The sequence below is a fragment of the Perna viridis genome, chromosome 9 (assembly GCF_037379345.1).
Source record: "Perna viridis isolate PV_CMFRI_1.1 ecotype Kerala chromosome 9, ASM3737934v1, whole genome shotgun sequence".
Taxonomy (NCBI): Eukaryota; Metazoa; Mollusca; class Bivalvia; order Mytilida; family Mytilidae; genus Perna; species Perna viridis.
In genome coordinates, this window is record NC_142453.1 from 42,170,538 (window position 1) to 42,189,192 (window position 18,655).

The window sequence follows — 18,655 nt, forward strand, 5'->3', positions numbered from 1 at the left end:
CATGCACATAGATTTTCCTATAGTTCTTCTCAACTTCCTAATCCACAGATAGTCAGATTCATAGTGAACCCGGTCTATTAATTGAACAGGCATCAATTGTATTTCATTTCTGATACCTAAGAATTTAGACTAAACCAAATATTTTAAACCGGAAAATGTAGGTCATAAAAGCCTGATTCTTTATAATGTGTTTATTATATAAACGTCATGTTTGAGCCTGTTCTTGTGCTCGTTACCTGAAATGGGAAAAAAATGATCACACATAAAATGGTTTTTGAATGTTATTAGAATGTATTTCAATATTTCAACAATTCCCTATTTTTTTTCTCATGTGCATGCACAACTTTGAAAATATTTTTCTCTAAATCCATTTAAGATAATTTAATGGAAATAAAGCATTTTAGTTCATTAGCTTATTGTGCTCAAAATGACTTGTGATTTTTAATCCATGAATATATATAATTGCTTATACTAAAAACAGAAGATATGGATCAGAGGAAAATAATTAAAAACGGTTGCCTTCAGCAAAATTCTGGTTGAGGTCGTAGAAAGCAATTAAAAGTATTTCTTGCATTTGACTATTCAGTGAATTTTTACTTAGCCTGTCTCATTGTCAAGTTTTTATAATAAGCAAATAGTAAACCAGGTGAGCGATTCAGCCTCTCTTTAGGCTCCAGTCATTCATTTATAATATTTCTATGATATATTTATAAATTTTTATTCTCAAATTGTTCTTATCTGAATTTCTGGCACCAAAGTCCATATTGGCATGATGTTTAAACAACAAAATTAAAAAACATGTTGAAATGCTCTATGAACTAGAATCTACATGTTCATGTAAAATCAAGGGAACCAAGATATTCTAGCGAAAATCAAAATAAAGTAATTGATAAGAAGATATGCATTTCAATGAAACATGAGCTCAAAAACGGAAATGGGAAAAAATGTCAAGAAAAAACTAACAAAAACGATATATCATTCTTGAGTCTAATTGAATTCTCTCAATATACAGAAATTAGTTTTTTTAAATTGTTCAGTCATATGACGTCTGTCCTCATTAACACTTTGGCAACCGTTTTTTAATTATTTTATTAAATATAATATAATATGACTCTCGCGTAATAACAATCAAGACATACATGGTTTTTTCTTCTTCTGCTAGCCATCATTTTTAAACAGTATAAAGTATGTTTTTTTTCTGACGAAACGATTCCATATCTTGGGTTCTGAAGTACTTCTCTCAATTTTTTGATTAAGTTTGGAAATTCAACGCCTTTCTAAAAATAATTGACACACACGCAGATGAATGATCAATATAACATCTTGTACAAGATACTGTGCAATAATTGATTTGTTCATTGATTTCGTATGGATGATAACAAGTAATTTAGATCTGACCCAGGTAATCAGCAGCCCCTTTTCTTTGCCGGTCATCTCTGAGTTCGTGAAGTATGTCAGAGTTGGTTCGGAAACTTCTGTAATCTGGTTTATATATATACGTAACAAAATCATACATAGCGTACCGGCCTAGTGGAAAGCACAGTCGTTTTGTTAGATCTTTCATACAGGAAAGATTGTGATGATAATGGTGATATTAATGACTTGCATGTGTATCGTTCCGCAGTGGAATATTTCGCCTTCCTCATTCAAGGTAATTTCCTTGAAAGGGGGACCAACAGAAAGTGCAGAAGGCTGTTGTTACTATTGGATTATGGGAAGTACTTGCTTCTTAATATTTAAATTAAAATTCAATTTTATGCAAATGATTAATAATTGCAAAGCTCAAAACAAGTTAAGCAAAACATTTATTCATTTGATTTACTGATCATTCAATTAAGTTTTAATGACTCAGAATAAATTACTTATTATTTTATTGACAAATTGAACTACAGACCCATGGTGAATTCGAGTAATTGGGTTTTTGGAAAACATTTGATGCATTTGCCAATAAGATGTGATTTTGACTTACCTAAAGAACTGTTAATTTCAGAACCGACGGATTCATATGGATATATTGGTTTGGAAGTCCTATATATGACGACAGTTAGACCACGAAGCGGGAAGAAAATGAGGTACAGGTAAAAGACGAAAAGTTATTCCCAGCAGTAGGTCATCGAATGAATATCTGTAATGCAAATATAATCAAACGTTTTGATCTCCTTGCTTACAAATTTGGAATGAACAGTGAAACGGATAGCGTTGATAATGGGCAGGAACATATTCTTTTAAAAAATATTTCTACTCAAATATCACCATTCAACCACGATTATGCTGACTCGAGAATGCACAAAATGTAGCAGTGTAATGAACCAAATGTTATGCTAGTGAGTTATCCTATACAGATGTTGTTGTCATTGGGGACGCGTAATTTAAGGCAATTTTCTGGGTTGCATTTGGCAAAAGACAAGATTCAAGATGGATCCCTCCTCATGACACATCACGCTTTCTGGGACTAAGTATAAGATCAATTTTGTTAATGTTTTTCGCAAGTTTTGATACCGGGCCTACAATGTTTATCAGGGTATCATATAGCATCTGCAATAACAGAGTGTAGTGCAAAACGCTTTTGCAATCAGAATGCAAAAGACATTGTTCTTGAAACTGCTAGTGCTATATATTAGGTACGTAATTCATGGCACAATGTAGGTTCCATGGCCTGTGTTAATGCCGGCTACTTCATTTACTATGTTTGTATTTGATGCCACCAAAGAATCTAAAAATTTATTTCCTGACAAAGGGTCATCAGTTGACAATGATGTTTTATCTGCAATAATTAAGATGGAATCATCTAAGGGCATGTCGATATTCATATTCTTATCAATACCTAGCAAAAGAGTAATCAAGGGAACCAAGGTTATAGCGGTAATCAAAGGACAAAGACTAGACATGGAAAACAGACATACACAACAAAGAACAATAAGTAACTAAAGATATACATACAAGGAAACACCCGCCGAGTTGCTCATAAAAAGTCAAGTCCGGGGTAGACAAACGAGGAAAGGAAAACTATGACCCGTTGAATAAATCAGTTTTCATGGTGCTGATGGATACACGAGTTTAGGTTTTAGGTGACAACAATGCTCCAGTATCACCTGAAGTGGATGATCTTATTGATACCTTGCCCAAAAGAACTTGAGATAAAGGATACTACAGACACTGTGAAGTCAGCCTCATATCTTGACCTACACTTAGAAATCGATGGTAAAGAAAAACTATTGACCAAACTTTACGACAAACGTGATGACTTTTCATTCGGAATTGTCAACTTTCCTTTCATCTGTGGCAACATCCTTTCAGCACCTGCGTATGGAGTGTTCATATCACAACTCATACGTTATGCCAGAGCTTGCCGGAACTACGCAGACTTTTTTGTATCGCGCTAGAACTCTAACAAATAGGCCTCTGGAACAGGGTTTGGTTGCTACAAGATTGAAGTCATCACTACAGAAGTTTTATGGTCGTCATCATGAAATCGTGGATCGTTATGATGTATTCTTATGCACCATGAAAACTGATTTATTCAACGGGTCATGGTTTTCCTTTCCTCGTTTGTCTACCCAGGACTTGACTTTTATGAGGTACTCGGTGGGTGTTTCTAAAAAAGCAGAGGACGCTTACACTACCGGTGCACCTGGTCCATGCTCCCAGTTTTTAGTGTAGTCCGAGTTGCTCATTTGCTTTTCTTACTTTGTATGTATGATTTTAGTTACTTTATGTTATTTGTTGTGTATGTCTGTTTTCCATGTCTGGTCTTTGTCCCTGGATTGCATTCTTTTGATTACCGCTATAACCTTGGTTCCCTTGACTACTCTTTCGTCAACACATGGTCTCATCTTTCCATTTTTCTTCATGATAAGAAGTAAAGGACTCGACCACGGGGAATTGGATTTTTGTATTATCCCCTGGCTCAATAATTGATCCACAACTTTCTTTTTCTCATTACCAAATGCTAATGGTACCCTTCGTGGAGGAATCTTTATTGGCTTTGCGTCCCCAGTGTCAATGGAATGTTTTGCTAGATGTGTTAAACCTAAATCAAATTCATCATATTTATTTAACAGGTTAGCTATGGCCTCTTTTTCTGTACTGACACGTCCTTGTGACGCATCTTTAAATAAATGTTCGAAATGTGGGGCACTTCATATGCTTCTTTTTCATCACACTTATTCAGCGCGTCCTAATCTTGTTTTGATCTTTAATCTCAATCTTTATGGGTTTAGTGTTTTAAAATTTTATTTTCTTTTTTACTATTGAAATCCCTAAATTCACTTCAATGATGGAGTGTGGTCATCTGGGACGACTCCACCTTGTCTGCCATTCCTACTACTGTATCTTGAAGTAAATTTATTTCTTTATCAAAAGGGTTCATAATTCTGACCTTATTGGCCACATCCGAACTGATATCCACTAAACAATTAGCTACCAAAAGTGGATACTTTTCACCAAATTTTTGGTTTGGCTCTATGAGATATTCTAGGGAGTCAGAAAAGGAGTCTGTTTTAAACCTTTCAACAAACACATTTATTATCATTTCACTTTTTGGAGGTTTTATCACATTTTCAGCAGATGCAACCTTCCTGATTGAATCTGAGTGTTCAATCTGTACACATGGGATAGTGAATCCATTTAACAGCACCACTCCTTCAGATAATTTTATGTCAGCAGGCCCCTTTTCACCACTCATTAAGATATCATACCCGAGTAAAATTTCAATTTTCGCTACAATCAGCTCCTTTTCAAGTTCAATTCTCCAATCTGGATATTAAAAATGGCTTTACCCATTTCTTTTATAGGTTTGGTATCTGCACTAGCCAAACTCCTAGACATCACAAGATTCGGTCTCAGAGCTATGGAATTTCATTATAAACCCTTGTTGACACTACTGTACGAGAATCCCCTGTGTCTGCAGTCAGTGTCACATTGACCCTCTCAATGTTTCCCCTAATGTAGACCCCATCATTCCTTATGACTTGTCTACTAACTACTTCACTACTCTCGGTAAGCAAACACTCATCTTTTCCCAAATTTAGGTATGAGTTCTGCCAATTTTCTTCCATATTCATATCTCTTCCCAATTTGTTATCTCCTGATAACATAATACAGTAAAGCTTAGTTACCCCAGACAAATTTGCCTTTGGTATGAAAACTTTTGCCATAGCGTCCATTTTAGATTTATTTTCTTTGGTCCGAGCCTCACTTTGCTCGTAAGTATGTTCTTTATTCTCAGAATCAATCTTAACCTCGTTTATTTTAGTACTGCCACTTGGATTCACCTCCCTAGTACAAGTTTGACCTTTAAATTCAACCTTTTTGGTCTTCTCCTGGTCACCGGAGTTGACCTTTTCTAGTTTAAATCTTGATTTGTGATTGGATTGCCCTGACTTTGATTAGATCCCCTTTGACCATGAAACCCTCAGTCATTTCCCCAGTTCTTTTCACAATCTATATTTTGTTGGTTATAATGTCCAGATGCATTGGGCCCAGAATTTCTTTTTTGATCTCTATTTTGGGAATTATAGTGTCCCCTCCGATAGGGTCCCACATTATTGTTTTGGCAATTATTTTGGTATTGACCCGTACAGGGGTCCATTCCACATTGACGTGCAAGGCGACCAGTCTGACCACAACGATAGCATGCTCTAGAATTAGGGAAGCCCCCATTTTGGTTTGGATAATGTGGGTGTCTCCATGGTTTTACTAGGGAGTTGGTTAAAAACAAAATCTCCTGCCTCCCCTTGTAATCTATGCAACTTTTGGTTCAGTTTTTCTGTCTTGTCCAAATCGTTCAGTTCGGCTGCTATTTCAAATCTATTGAACGAAACTTCCCATTTTTCTTTGCCTGTGAAGGCTGGTAGTTTTTCATTTGGACTATTATGTGTCTTTGACCTTGTCCTTACAATTTGTTATAGGTTGTCACTATCATAGGTTAGGCCAAAGTCAGATTCACTTGTACATGTAACAGAGTCTGGCATATGTTTTCTGAATTTAGGTATTCTAGACTTGTTTCTTTTATCTGGCATTGCAGCGGATATATCAGATTTTGACGTTGTTTACCTTTTGTCATTTGTGGGATCTTTAGATATTGTGGTCTGAATAACTGATATTATTTCTGTAGTCATGGCCTGAAATGCGTCTCTTATATTATTTCGTAGTAATGTATCTAAATTATCCCCTTGGGACCCTTGTATTGATTTAGGAATGATTTCTTTATTTTTGGTTGCTGTTTTGTTAGGCTGCTTTCCACGCAGTCGCAAACTTCTACGTGGTGCATTTTGGACTGGCATGTTATTTGGTTTATTACTACTTTAAGGTAGTACATTTGGGGTATTTTCAATAATTGTGTCTTCATGATCATCAGAATCCAAATCATAACCTCGGTTCTCAGTAGCAGACACTTCAAAATCGTCTGCGTATTCTGTCTCAACTTCTGTCCCTGTCTCAAGGTCAGATTGGGTTTTTATTTTAACCATTTTTCTCATTAAGGTTCGTATCACTGGACTAATTTTCAAGAAAAATTTATCCCGCCAAGAATGCCAAATTTGTAGCACACAGGGGTAAAAATGATAAATAAAGGGAAATCTGACTTTATTCAAATACCTTAAAGATGCCAATGTTCTCTTTCAAGAATATGATATTTCTACTTTCGCTTTGTAGTTGTCGTCTCTTGACTTTATTATTATTATTATTATTATTATTATTATTATTATTTGTTGTTGTTGTTGTTGTTGTTGTTGACTAAATTAACAAGATTCCAACTGTTAATAAATTTATTATTTCTAATAACTTATTCAATCAAAATTACATTGAATTTATTTACAAAATTATTCAATTTTCAAAGACCAGACATGGAAAACAGACATACACAACAAAGAACATAAAGTAACTAAACTCATACATACAAAGTAACAAAAGTAAATGAGCAACGCGGACTCCACTAGAAACTGGGAGCATGGACCAGGTGCACCGATAGGGTAAGCGTCCTCTGCTTTTCTAGAAACACCCGCCGAGTTGCTCATAAAAAGTCAAGTCCGGGTAGACAAATGAGGAAAGGAAAACTATGACCCGTTGAATAAATCAGTTTTCATGGTGCTGATGGATACATCATAATGATCCACGAGTTCATGATGACGAACATGAAACTTTTGTAGTGATGACTTCAATCTTTTACAAACATAACCCTGTTCCAGAAGACTATTTGTTAGAGTTCTAGCGCGATACAAAAAGTCTGTGTAGTTTCGGCAAGCTCTGGCATAACGTATGAGTTGTGATATTAACACTCCATACGCAGGAGCCGAAGGAATGTTGCCACAGATGAAAGGAAAGTTTACAATTCTGAATGAAAAGTCATCACGTTTGTCGTAAAGTTTGGTCAATAGTTTTCCCTTACCATCGATTTCTAATTGTAGGCTGACTTCACCGTGTCTGTAGTATCCTTTATCTCAATTTCTTTTGGGTAGATGCGATGTATCAAATCCCCGAAATTAGGATTGTTTAAAGATAATACGTCATCTATATAGCGGAAACTGAGATTGAAGGATCTAGCCAAACGATATTCTTTCTTTCTGATCAAATCATCTATAAAGTCAGCCTTATAAGAGTGAAGAAATAGGTCAGCATGTAAAGGAGCACAATTTTTTCCCATTGGAATGCCGACCGTTTGTTGAAAAACACGTCCACCACACTGGACAAATATGTTGTCGATTAAAAAGTCCAGCATTTTGTAAACATCTTCCTCTGTATATTTGGAGGTTGATTTGGAATTATTTCTTACAAAGTATGAGGAATCTCTACCAAGAACTATGTATTTGTATCTAGGTGTACCATCTTTTTTGAAAAAACAACGATGTATAATGTTTTTAAGTCGGGATTATGGGGAATAGAAGTATACAGTGTTGAAAAATCATAGGTTTTAATGCTATTATATTCAGATAATAGTCTTGAACTGTTTGTCTCCAAAAGATACAGATACAAATACAGGCTGCTTTAATAGTATTTATTAATAATTTCAGAAAGTTTGAGTTTGAAGTCACTTCCCCAACCTCTATTTTATTTATTAACAAAGAAATTACAGTTGCAAACAATTATGTAACCCTAAAAAAACTGAATTCCCAATCAGTTATGGAAACTCCCCTTAATGTTATAGGTTTTAAATTACAATCACTCAAGATCCTTTACTTGAGCAAGAGTAATAACTTTTCAGTCCAATCTGAAAAGTTCCCTTCACTGCCAAATTACTAGATATTTCCTATTTATGGAAAACAGTCAAAAATTTACTTGAACATTTTATTATGAGAACGGAAGCTTTGCCATCTAAATCATTCTTTTAAGAATTAAACTGTGTTTCAAATATTAAACAAAATCAACAGCTTCAGCAAAATTATAATGAAAGTTTATAGACCAGCTCGAGTCTGCTAACAAAATCTTCATTTCAAAAATAATTAATCTTAACCATTTCGGTCTCGATTCCTTTAAATAAATATTTAAGTCAATGTAATTTAGAAAAAATATCCAAAGTTATGCCGAAAGTTACCTAAAGTGTAAAACACGTCTATCTCGACCGAAAGATATAGCAGAACTGAAGAACGTTGGAACGTACATGACGTCAATACTCTAGTTAGAGCGTCATATAATGTAAAACTTTCCGTGGGAGGAAATTAAATCTCCCGCTAAACCAACTTTCTTTTACAATTATTATAAAAAAAATTAACAATCTAACAATTTTATTTCTATTACAATATGAATCATTTTGTAGCCTCCGCTTTCTAAAAATACATTAATTTGGTTGTCAATATAAACAATAAATAGCACCTCCCCGGAAGTTATATATGAAAACAGGCCGATGAGGAAAGTGAGATTCTAAAGATCGTACGACATGACAACAACAAACAATTAGGTAGGTTAAATCTACTATAGGAATGGACAACGTCTATAAACATAAGAACATTCGGGAAAACGTAAATTATGAAACAGAAGAGTAAACTTTGTAAAGTGCCATGAATTAACAAGGCTCGTTCTACGCATGCGTCTCATATAAATTGGAAATAAAATTGGGCAGCAAGTGCCCGTTACGCATGAACTTCGTTCATTCTACGAGATCATTTAGCAACAACAAAGTGATATGAAACTACACAAAATAACAACTGCAGTGGGCCGATAACTCAATTATTTACAAACTCATATCTTATTCATAACTCTCCAATAGAAACAGGCAAAAGCTAATTTTCGGGAAATCAGAAATAGGACCATGAGGTAACTTGCAGACGACACGTTCGGGACTAAACTAGGATTGCGAAGTGAAACTTATTACTCGTGTAACCTGCAAATTTAAGTAGTAAAGTGTAAATTAAAGAGTAATGGGTAATTAATTTGTACTAAATTCACTGTTGTCTTTCTCAAACATGAAATATAAGAAGAGAAATGTTCTGAATGCAATTGATATAGTCATATACAACAAAAACACAGATACCCTTAACAATCAATTCAACTCTTATATCATATCCCTAATACACAACTGTTCATATGTATGACTCTTGTACACACAAACATACTCGCACCCTACGACTACCTCATCAGGACTTCTTCTAGTTCATATCTAAGGTCACACTGCTTCGTACTCACAAGCTAATTAAATTTAAACAAAATTCAAATATCCCACTCTCATATTGTATATGCACTCTTAGATCACACATCCAAATATAAATACGTGTCCTAGCTATTACAATAGTTCATATGAATAGTTTAAGACCAAATGTGGTTTACATAGAAGAATATCAAACTTGCAAAGCCATAACATTGCGAACTGGTCTATCAAGAAATAGGGCTTGAGTGTTATCTTACATATTTTATTTACTCACTCTACTAATTAAACATTAAATACCTTACACCTCCTGAAACGTGTAACGTTCCCAATTCCACACACCCGAAACACACGATAGCCACACGACACACGTTGTACGGAACACGATACACGAATGATCGTGTCGGCCGGAAGTATTTATCTCAGTTATTGGTATATTTCAAAATCTAAGTTTCAAAACAAAACTAATAATATATTATGGAACAAAGTGTACTTTTTTTCGTCGTATTTTAATCATTGCTAACATCTTACATGTAGTTTAACATAAATGTGTATTACGCTTTAATAAACAGATTCGATATATACAATGTCCATATATGTTTTGATACAAAATCACGTTCATTTTCATTATACATCGTACGTCGCAAAAGTATTTCCATTGGTCTGGGGTCATGAAACTATAAAACATCATAAAATTGAAGGAAATTCGAACATTATTAGTCATTTTTTTTTACCATGCCATCATTTTGCTTTGAATATAAAATAAGTACTATTTTCATGTGAAAAATATCCATATTTGTTGAACTTGAATTATAGTGAAAACATTGGGATACCATCTCATTTGTCTAAATAGGAAAATACTGTATTGTTAATATGAAATAGTAATCAAGGGAAACAAGGTAAAAAATGTCCATTTTACATTATACATGATACATTGCAAAATTGTTTTTATTGGTCAGGGAGTATGAAAAAAAAATTGGGATTTCATAAAATTGGGGTAATATATAGTAGTTTTGTTTTCTGTATGTGATACCATCTAACTGCTCTGGAAAACAAAAAAAAGTAGTTTTGATGTAAAAATGGTACAAATGACCATATTTGTTGTTAATAGATCATTAGGAAGACATTTTCTTCATTCCAGAAGGAAAAAAAATATCTAAATTTGATAAAGTACTGGTTTGGTAAAAAAAATATTGAAGTCAATTTAGTTATTCGAACTAATGTGATGCTATCTTATTTGTCTAAAAAGACACTATTGCATTGTTTATATGAAGAAAAAAAATTATTTTATAATAGGTGGTACATAACGAAAACATATTCTTTGGTCTTGGAGGTGAAAATATTTGAAATTTCAAAAAATGTGGGTAATATATACTCAGCTTTTAGATTTTAGAGTATTTTATTATTTATACGATACCATTTATTTGCTGTGAATATGAAAATGTAATTTTAATGTGAAAAATATCCATATTTGTTGTATTTGGATCATAAAACACATGTTCTTTGTTCCAAAAGAATAAAAATATCCAAAGTTTCAAAATGTATCGGTAAAACATACTCTATTTTAAAGTCATTTAGCTATTTTATCTAATGTTAAGCCATCCATCTTTTTTGTCACAAAAAATAAATGTAACATTTTTTATATGAACCAAATGCTTATTTTATTGTACATGGTACATTACAAAAACATTTTCATTGGTCTGGAATTATGAATTAATTAAAATTTCATAAAATTGAGATCATTTATACTCAGTTCTTAGATAATAAAGTATTTTTTTAATTATGCAATACCATCTTATGGCTCTGAATATGAAAAAAAAAATTTTTTTATGTGGAAAAAAAGTCCATATTTGTTGTATATTGATTCTTCATTCCAAAAGAAATAAAAATACCTAATTTGATACATGTAAACTATTGGAAAACATTCTTTATTTTGAAGTAATTTAGCTACTTTATGTAATCTTATTTATCTAAATAGGAAAATATTGTACTGTTGATATGAAAAATGTCCATTTTTATTATACATGGTACATTGCGAAAATATGTTTATTGGTCTGGACAGGTAACAGGTAAAACATATTGAAATTTCATAAAATTTGAGTAATATATGATCAATCTGTAGACAGTAGAGTACTTTAGGCTTGTGCGAGACCATCTAATTGCTGTGAATACGAAACAAAAGTCCTCATTTATTGTATATGGTTCATTGGGAAAACATTTTATTCATTCCATGACAATATATTCAACAAGTATTGGTGAAACATACTATGTTTTAAGTAATGTAGCTATTTTGTCTAATGTGATACCCCCTTATCTGTTTGAATAGGTAAATGTAGCATTTTTAATATGAAAAAAAATATTCATTTTATTATATATGGTACATTTTGAAAACATTTCATTGTCTTGGAGTGTGAATAAATGAAAATTTCATAAAATTGGGGAAATATATGCTTAATTCATAGATAATAATATAAAAATACCAAAATTTGATAAAGTATTGGTAAAAAATATTCTATTTTGAAATAATTTATCTATTCAATCTAATGGGATACCATTTTATTTGTCTAAAAAGATAATATTGTATTGTTGATATGAAAAGTTGTCCATTTTATTATACATGGTACATTGTGAAAACATTTTCATTGGTCTGGGAGTATAAAAATATTGAAAGTTCCTAAAATCTGGGAAATTTGTATTCATATTTTAGATATCAAAGTATTTTTGGCTTGTGCGATACCATCTAATTGCTCTGAATATGAAAGAAAAGTAAATTGTATGTGAAAAATGTCCATGTGTGTTGTATATAGATATGGATTTTTTGGTATACATTTTCTTGGTTCCAGGAGAATAAGAAAACCATATTTTCATAATGTATTGATAAAACATACTCAATTTAAAAATAATTTAGCTATTTTAACAAATTAAACCATTTAATCGTCTGAATTTGTGAATAAAAGTATTTTTTTATGTGACAAATGTCTATATTTGTTGTATATGGATCATTGTGAACACATTTTCGTGGTTCCAGGAGAATACAAATACCACAATTTCATACACTATTTGCAAAACACACTCTATTGTTACTTTGTTATACGCAGTACATTGAGGAAATATCTATTCTCAAACGACAACAAACAACTACAGTTCGAGATCGGGAACTTTTCCTCGACCTTTTCGGAAGGCCCTTGATTTTTCTGCAGTGTTTCATCCTATGTTCTAATAATACACGAATGTTTGAACCCAGTTATTTCCTAAATGTATCAATCTGACAACACATTTTATTTCATTGTAAAAGGAATACTGAATTTGGCATAAAAAACATAATTAAAACGGTAATCCGTAAATTTGATTTACTATAGGATATTTTGATCACCCAATCAGAATATAGAACCGTTGCACGAAGAACGTTGCACGAAACACGCAGTGAGCACACGACAGGGACATGCACAATAAAATGGGAATATTACACGTTTAAGGAGGTGTATAAAAGAACATTAATTATACACAATAATGCATTGTTGTCAAATTTAATTAGTTTTTTATGAAAAAATTACCCATAAATTATCTACTATTTCAATTTAAAAAATCCATCACGAGACTATATATTTTTCCTCTAGATCTGAACATAACTTTTATTGGCAAAAGCTATAACATTGTTCATGAAGAAATAAATAGTTTTGTTATCTTTTTAGGTGAAACCATTTAAAACATATTTTTAATGAAAATGTTAAATGAAACAAAATCATAACATAATTAAATTATTATATAGACGTTTCCTACCAAAGACGGGAAAACAATTGAACAAAAATGTAACAGAAAAAATATACATTTAATATCCAAATACTTGTAAATGGTTACAAAATGGGCCAACAAAAAGAAGAAATGATTTGCACAGATATTGTGACTAAGAATAAAAACTAATTAAATATAAACACTAAAAATAAAGAAAATTACACCTCACACAAAAAAAATAAAGCACTTCCAATTTGAATTCCCACAAATATGGTGGAATGACACCAAGGTTGTCGTCTTCATAAATTAGTAAAGACTTTACTAACAACTTAAATGCAATCTAAATGATATAATCTAAATGATACAACAGTAGTGATATCGGATGCACCTGTCAAATTGCAAGTAAATTAGCCTGGTTAGAAAGTAATATTAGGGTTTAAACGAACGCTCGTAACGTGCAATTAAACGAACGCTCTTATCGTGCGTTTAATCGAACGCTTGGATAGTGCGTTTAAACGAATGCTCATAGCGTGCGTTTAAACGATGCACGAACGCTAAAATTGAAAAGTAAACGTTTCAAGGAGTGTATTTCTAAGTATTCGAAAGAAACTTTGATTTGTCTTCTTTTTTTCTCTTTTCCCTGACCTCCTCCAAAAGTATTTCCTGAAAATAAATAGAATCAACTCAGGTATATTGTAAAATTGTAAAAGATTTAATTGTCCCTATCTAGCAACTAGTAATAATGTCTTACAAGTTTTTTTGTTCAGCATGTAATATCATCATGTGACATAAAAGCAAACTACGTAATTAAACAATTTATCTTCTGGTACCAACTGTAGTGTTAAAGAAATGCTTTTTCATGTACTCTTCAAATACTTCCAAATATGCACAGGTCATCAATCTTGCCTGACAATATTCGTTGTAGGAAATTGTATTTAAAACTGACAATTTTGAAACTGATATAACATCTAATTACTTGCCAATAATCAGATTTAGAATTTCTTTACACACTACTTGTCACTATATAACTCGTGTGGAACTTGAATCCGACTCTTAGTTAAATTTGCCAATAAAGACAATAAAACTAGCTATAGCAACTGAGCAAATATGCTAAATACAGCTGAAATAAATTCCTTACTAGCAATTGTTGCGTTGCAAAAATTTCAATAGTTTATTCTTAAACGGATAAAATGTCTTCACAAAACAACAAGGTCAGAGGTGGTAGAACATTTGTAAGGAATTTAGATGACAATCGAAATAGAAAAAAAAGCTAATGTTCTTTCACTATCCACAGATACTGAGAAGAATGTTTTTCCTAGGGAATTAAGAGATTCTTTTTTTATACAGAATATACTTTCGGATTCATTAGTGCCATTGTTACATTAGTGTATAAAAGATATATCCAGCAATGAATGTCTCTGAAAGAAGACTTACTGAAAAGGTATCGTAGGAAGTAGTACTATGTCGTGAGCAAAGACCAAAACAAAATCTACTTTTGTACAGACTCTTTAAGACGGACCAGAAATACTACGCGTGGACATGTATATCATGATACTTTCAGACATTTCAAAATTTTTGTATACATAAACTCTTGAACGTGGCCTATTCTTAATTATTATTCCTAACGATATTACAAAACTGTTTTCCTATTTTTGACCATCTATACAAAATAAAAATAAAAAGAGAAGATTATCATGGTCTGTCTGGGCGTATTACTCAGTGACTTATAATGTTTCGTCAAACTTGTCAAACTGTGTCAAATTAATAGCAACATCGTCTAGACTTCTCTCAATTAATGAGTTCACTTGCAAATTTTACTATAATGGTATTTTATGACAGTTTAATTGTTACTTTGTACCTCCGTTTTTGCGCTTGTATATAATTTGTATCATATTATGTTACAAATTTAACCCGTGACTGAAAAATAGATTGATGGATTGATGTTTTTGTTAAGGAAAATACAGGTCATCATATTACCTACCCTCTGATACTTTCTGTATAGGCGTTACACGTTTTCAATGATGACAATGATGAAACTTTTTTTCACATTCCATATGCAATGCAGATCACTCGCTTATATAAGAACCTCTGGTAATAATTGTTTTCTTGTTACAAAAGTCTTGATAGCATTGACTTCGTATTTTTTAGCAATAAATTTACACATCTATATAGACTACTAGTATACTATAAATTGACTTATCAAGATTACTATATCCTTCATGTTTCTAGTCACAACCTCCAAAAGTACTTTGAGTATGTTTGAGCAAATTTTTAAAAAAATCAACCCATTTTACTCATTCTTATATGACGTGCTTCAAAGCTCTTTAGACCACAGCCGTAGTACAGAAGGGGAAAACAAACGACAAATACTTTGTGCAACACATGGGCTGCGTCTATTAAAAGAAATAAGAAACTAGTACTATTACAATCGTAATAAATCACCAAAACCTCATTTTATCATTGTTTTACCACGGGCTGTTCATTAATGTCGAAATTTAACCACTCGCTTTCGCTCGGGGTAAAGCAATGGTAACATTAATTTCAGTGATTTATTATACCATCTAGAAATCACAAAAATATTTCTGGGCCACTTGTTTGTACCTTACTCCTAACTGGAATGCACAAAGTAGATCAAATCAAAGCGATCTATTTACATACTGCTCAGAAGTAAGACAATGCATGTTCCTGGTCTTTTTTTTTTCTTTTGACTATATAAAAATATGGCTTTCATTAACCGAGTGATACTTAACATCGCTTTACACTTTATACTTAATATAAGGGAAACAGAGATGCAACCTTCCTCACGGATTGCCGTTAGGTTCATCTTTTTAGTTACAATTTTTGTGCTTTATTTATGATTCAAATTTTTTTTCAGTAATTTGGCATTCTTGTAGTTCCACAAATCCTTCCCACTGACTTGACAAGCGAGCGTGTTTTGACTACGATTGATTACAAACATCTTATATTAATATTGTTTCGAAAACCAAAACGGTTTACCGTCATGCTTGGTCATTTCATTCCAGAGAATATTCAAGTACACACGCATTATTTAAAAGCTATAAAAGCCATTCTACCCTTTCTTTGGGCGAAAAAATCTTGTTGTAGAGTTACATCGAGATCCATTCACTTACAATAAAGTTTGTGCTTGGACATCTGGAAAAAATCTCCTGTTTAATTTGCGGTCTCTAGGCCTGGCTGAATAGCTAAATCCTATCAATAATAATAGCTATTATATCCCAGCATTCCTTCAGCAATAGCGGACCGTATGGTACAATTTAATTAAAAATCTATACATATACTCTGTAAGTTTTTGTTTGGGCACCAAAATCCGTGCAGACAACAGGATAAGGAGGACAGGGTGATATGTAAATCGTTAAGGCCGTATTAAAGCCAAAACGAGGAAGAATGTTTCTTTCTTTCTTTTTTTCTCTTTATTTTCTGTTTTTGTCATTCCAAATATAAGTCAATACTCTTCGTTATTTTAACTTACGGTGTTTTCTTGGATCATGGTTTTCTCTGCAAAAGAAAGAAATAGAAAAACACTTTTTTTCATAATAGTTGTACATGAAATATTAATTTACACGAGTACTCAACAACACTACATTTAGCAGTTTAAAGGGTACTTACCTCTAATAGGTCTTTTCTTTTTTTTTGCGCATTCTATGTCTATAACAGAACAAACTAGTGCAAAAGCAAAATATCACCGCAACGGTGGAAACGCCAATGATTAAAGGTGACCACTTTTCGAACGGTTCGTTTTTACTGCCTGAATGTACCGAAGTCTGGTTTTCACCTACAAAATCACAAATCAAACTACTAATAAATACAAGCTACACTTCAAGTCAAAACCTGCATTTTATATTGTAGATTTCATTTATAGTGACCTGCAATTATTTATTGATAAACCATATGATGCGCCTCGCTTTCCTCAAAAATCAGCAAAAAGAAACAAATTCTACGAACATCGCGTTACTTCCCCCAATAAATATTGTATACACGAAAATAGCTCAATGTAACATGACCATATGTACATCGGCACAAAACAAAATTTGACAAATTTCCCAAAGGTTTCAGGATTTAAGAGACCGCAGATGTTGAACCAAGGACAGTAAATCTAAATATCGACCCAACATTAAAATCGTTAGATGGTCATTAAAAATATTTTTTTTTTCCTAAATAACAATAACTAATGAGAAATAAACATTATTTTGAAAAGTTTAAGAACAATCTTACACCATTTATTGCTGGTGTGGGTTCAACCCTCTTTATCCATTTAATTTTACAAGTCATTGTATACAAAAACAACTTTAACCTAGAAAAATTAAACATTATATAATAATATCTAAATGAACTGTCCCGTACTACCATACATCGTGTACTATGTTACAGCCCTAGATTAATCCTACGAGCTTTTAAGGCGCACATACGAAATATCGATGTTTTTCCCCAAATATGCGTTAGGTGGGTTGCAAAACAAAATATTTTATATTGTTAGCATGTCGCATATCAAATGAAAGGTAATATCGAGTACATCACAAATATCAATCTTTCCGTAGTCATATTTTCGTTTTAATCCATTCGGCTATGTTGGAATTATTGCATAATAGTTAGATTTATGGAAAGTTGGGTAGTTGCATATCAAAAGAAAGGTCATCAATATAAAACTAATGACGAAAACCGACAATAACATTTGATAATGTTACAGACTGCACAATGGAAACTGTTGTAGAAGGTTATCATGGTATATATCAAACATAAGGTCGTAACGTGTACTTAAGTCAGCCTCATATCTTGACCTACACTTAGAAATCGATGGTAAAGGAAAACTATGGACCAAACTTTACGACAAACGTGATGACTTTTCATTCAGAATTGTCAACTTTCCTTTCATCTGTGGCAACATCCCTTCGGCTTCTACGTATGGAGTGTTCATATCACAACTCATACGTTATGCCAGAGCTTGCCGTAACTACGCAGACTTTTTGTAACTCTAACAAATAGGCTTCTGGAACAGGGTTATGTTGCTAAAAGATTGAAGAAATCACTACAGAAGATTCATGGTCGTCATCATGAACTCGTGGATCATTATGATGTACCCATCTCCACCATGAAAACTGATTTATTCAACGGGTCATAGTTTTCCTTCCTCGTTTGTCTACCCCGGACTTGACTTTTTATGAGCAATTCGGCGGGTGTTTCTAGAAAAGCAGAGGACGCTTACCCTACCGGTGCACCTGGTCATTGCTCCCAGTCTTTAGTGGAGTCCGAGTTGCTCATTTACTTTTGTTACTTTGTATGTATGATTTTAGTTACTTTATGTTCTTTGTTGTGTATGTCTGTTTTCTA

At 32.8% G+C, this 18,655-nt stretch overlaps 1 protein-coding gene and 1 long non-coding RNA gene across 2 annotated transcripts in view; both read right to left on the reverse strand.

Annotated features, from left to right (window-relative positions):
* Positions 1-18,655, reverse strand: part of LOC148608598 (uncharacterized) — a 70,935-nt gene that overhangs the window by 41,184 nt on the left and 11,096 nt on the right. The gene's annotated exons all lie outside the window — the stretch shown is intronic.
* Positions 7,980-18,655, reverse strand: part of LOC148608600 (uncharacterized) — a 40,354-nt gene continuing 29,678 nt past the window's right edge. The window contains exons 3-4 of the long non-coding RNA XR_015915105.1: positions 13,843-13,972; positions 7,980-13,788 (exon numbers count right to left, since the gene is read on the reverse strand). This is a non-coding gene — a long non-coding RNA (uncharacterized LOC148608600). The remainder of the gene's footprint in view (positions 13,789-13,842; positions 13,973-18,655) is intronic.